Source organism: Gavialis gangeticus, unplaced genomic scaffold (assembly GCF_001723915.1).
Source record: "Gavialis gangeticus isolate Ggan-Ray unplaced genomic scaffold, GavGan_comp1, whole genome shotgun sequence".
Classification (NCBI taxonomy): Eukaryota; Metazoa; Chordata; order Crocodylia; family Gavialidae; genus Gavialis; species Gavialis gangeticus.
This window is the reverse complement of record NW_017728995.1, coordinates 22,059,878-22,063,974: the sequence shown is the minus strand read 5'-3', so window position 1 is coordinate 22,063,974 and position 4,097 is coordinate 22,059,878.

The following is a 4,097-nucleotide window of genomic DNA, read 5'->3' as shown; positions in this document are numbered from 1 at the left end:
AACTTCCAGGGATGGAGATACCACCACCTGTCTGGGTAATCTGTTCAAGTGTTTTACTAGATTCATAGATTGCTAGGGGCTGGAAGGGACCTTGTAGATCATCAGGTCCAGTCCCCCTGCACTAGGCAGGAAAAGATAACTGGGGGCAAGTGACCCCAGTGAGGTGACCATCCAGTCTCCTTTTGAAGATTTCCTCCGTAGGTGACTGCACCACCACTGGAGGAAGTTTATTCCACAGTCTGGACACCCCGACTGTGAAGCAGTTTTTCCTGGAATTGAGCTGGAAGCAGCCTTTGTATCCATTGCTCCTCATCTTCTCCAGGGTTGCCCTGGTGAATACCTGTTCACCGAGTTCCTGATGTACTCCCCTGATGTAGTGGTAAGCCACTACCAAGTCCCCTCTCAACCTTCTCTTTTGTAGGCTGGAGAGGCCCAAGTCCCTCAGTCAGAGAGAGTGCAGGACTTTGCACTTGTCCTTGTTGAACCTCATGAGATTTCTTTTGGCCCAATCCTCTTAAAAACCAAAGAAACAAAAAAACCCAACTCCTTAGGCTTGGTGAACCCCAGTTTGCCTCGAAGTTAGCAACAAGCCAAAAGGTGGGAGCTCTGGACCTCTGTTTGGGTTTACCAAACCTGTTTTCCCTAGAAGGCCTCATTGCTATGAGGTCCTAGGGATCCATCCACAGCCAACATCACTCTGCTGCTTCATCCCTCTGTAAACCCTCAGCTTACACCAGCTGAGTACCTGGTCCTTAATTGACTTGCAAAACAAATTCATCTTCAATTTTGAAAATCTACGGAAGTAGGTATGTGGCCAGTTTGAGGAAACGTATGATGTTAGTACCAGGCAAATTTATAATTGTTTTCTCAATCCAATGACAGAACATCAGTAAAATATATGATAGAATATTATATCAAATGTTTTGTGTATTAACATGTGATACGTTGAGAATTCGTGCATTGCCACTTCATGCTATATAAAAATCTGTCTTTTTATTTCAATTGTGTTTCCCCTTGCTATTTTATAATAATGCATAGTAATGAAGTTGTCATTTTACATATAGGATAATAAATTGCTTTGGTATGAAAATTATTACTCCCTCATGGGGTTCTGTCATGTTAAGAGAGCATGACTTGAGCACTTTATGAATGGCAGAGCCCACCTAGTTCTGCTTTCTTTAAGTGGTCTCTCCATTGGAATTTATAATGCCACCTGGTAACAATTACATATCTTGAGTCCCTATAGTCCTCTGTCTTCTTTGTGGATGCACATGGTGTCCTTCCACTTAAGCGAATACAGTTATACATGACATCTTTCACTTAAAAAATATTTGCTTGTTACCAGGGCAAGCCACAAATCAGAGTATGGCATGTCCATGAATACTGATTTTAAGCTTTATTTGCATTCAGAGGAAGGAAGCCAAAAGGATATATTTGATATATCAGACCACTGCAAGGACTTTGCACTGGGTATTGGGCATTCCTTAGTTCCTATGGTTTGATTCTGTTCTCTTACTTTTTGAACTCCATTCTCACTTAACCCTGATGTACTGATGTGACACACTGACACTTCACATCTATACACATAGCTGGAATTCAGATGCTTTAAGGTCTATGTTTTCATCTTTCCCAAGCAAATAGGAATCATAAAATGAAACTAGATGGTAATAGGTAATAGGTTTAAAACTAACAAAAGGGAGTTCTTTTTCACACAGTGTGTTATTAAAGCATGGAACTCATAGTGACAAGATGTTGTGGAAGCTGACAGCTGACAGATTAACCAGATTGAAAAAGGCATTGGAAAAATTCTTGGAAGAAAATTGCATCAATAACTGTTGAGTATGGAGTTAGGGGTACAGCATTTGAATCAGAACTTCCAAGATCTTGAGTGCTGGTACAGTAAAAGCTTTGTTGTCTGGCACCCATGGGGAATGGGGAGTGCCTGATAACAAAATATGCCGGTCACCTGAAAGGCCTGAACAAGTGTCTTTGCCTGTTTGGGCCACCACCTCTCCCGCTGCGTCACTGCCCCTCCTGTAGGCCCTGTGCACCCTGAGGGGCAGGGAGGTGGGCCCCATGCAGGCTACTATGCCCTGGGCCATGGGGGCTTGGCAGCACAGGCTGCTTTGCCCTGGACTGTGGGGGCTCGGTGAAACTGGAGGTGCCACGGTGGGCACTTCGGGTTTCACTTTTACCTTACAAGCTGGCATGCCAGTTAATAGAGCATGCTGGCTTGTAAGGTGCTGGATAACACAGCTTTTACTGTACTTGGAAATGGGAGAAGAACAGTGGAAAAAACCCTAGTCATACCCTGTCCACTTTCCCTTTCAGCATCTACTCTCTGACAGTGTGCAACTGTAACAAAGGCCTATCCCAGGGGTAACTATACCATCCCCTGGTGGCTACCCAGCCTTTTCTTTGTCTTCATATTTCGCAGGCTTGTTCCTCTCCACCTTGCCTACTGTGCCTTGTTGTTCTTAGACCTTTGGAAAGGAAAGCTCCCCCAGGGATACTTGATCCCATGTTGATGTTCCAGTGTCTCTACTTAGTGCCTTAAGGGCTTATAACGCAACGCCAACGACCCCTCACACCACACCCATGCCTTACAGATGTCACCATTCACTATCTAGCTCTATCCCTCTGCTCATACATGGGCACTTTCCCCATCTTGGCTACTTCTGGCTGCATCCCTGGGCCCCTGACACTGGTCCCACCTCTCCTGAGGCACTGGGCTGATTCCATCCTTCTCTGGGCTGGGGGAACCTGTTGGTCTCTGGCTGTGGCCTTCCTGGCCTTCAGTCCCTCCCCCTGGCCCCCAGCCCCTCTCCTAGATCAGTTGAGATCTCTGGGCTTCCTGGCTCTGGCAGTTTCCAGCTGTGGCCTGTCCTTGACCTTTGGCCCCTCCTGGGCCCTGGCTCCACTGCTAGGCCAGTTGAGACCTTCGAGTTCCTGGCTCTGCTTGCCCTTCATAGATTTCATAGACATTAAGGCTGGAATTGACCTTGTGAGATAATCGGGTCCAGCCCCCTGCCCAAGGGGCAGGAGGTCAGTTGGGGTCAGATAACCCCAGCAAGGTAAGCATCCAAGTATTTCCTGAGTATGTGCTTGCAACACTTTGCGTGGAGTCTATTCCAGGCTCTGGAGACTCAGACAATAAAGACATTTTTCCTTATGTCCAGTCTAAAATGGTCTTCCAGCAGTTTGTGACCATTAGACCTTGTCTTCCTTTGGGGTGCCCTGGTAAACAGACATTATCCCCATTCCTGATACACACCCCTTATACACTTATAGGCTGCTACCAAGTCACACCTGAGCCTTCGCTTCTCCTATGCCTCTCAGCCTCTTCCCATAAGGCCTGTTCTCTTGACCTCTAATCCTGCGCATAGTTCTCCTCTGAACTCTCTCAAGCTTCTCCATGTCCTTCCTAAAGTGTGGAGCCCAGAATTGGATGCAGTACTCCAGCTGTGGCCTCACCAAGGCTGAGTAAAGTGGGAGGATGACTTCCTGGGTCTTGCTTGCAATGTATCAGTAGATGCAAGCCAGAGTTTTATTTGTTTTGCTGGCTGTGGCATCACGTTGGTTGCTCATGTTCATCTTTTCGTCAATCATGACTCCCGGTCATGGTGCTAGAGAGCGTAGCACTGCCGAGCCTAAAAGTATGATGTGGGTAGTCCTCCCAAGGTGGAGCACCTTGTATTTCTCAGTGTTGAATATCATCAGGTTTTGATCCTCCCATCTTGCAAGCCTGTCTAAGTCAGCCTAAATTGCCAGCCTATCCTCTAGCATGACTGCACTTCTCCATAATTTGGTGTCATCTGCGAACTTAGCCAGTCCATTTCTGACACCTGAATCTAGATCTTTTACAAATATATTAAAGAGTAGTGGTCCAAGTACTGAGCCTTGGGGGATGCCACTGGTCACCATGTGCCATGTTGACTTGGTTCCGTCGACTATCACTCTCTGGGTCTGACCACGGAGCCAGCTCCCCAGCTATCAGACAGCAAGGTTGTCAAGGCCAGAGTTCCCCAATTTTACCATGAGGACATCATGGGAGACCAAGTCAAAGGCTTTTTTGAAATCTAAATATATGACATCAA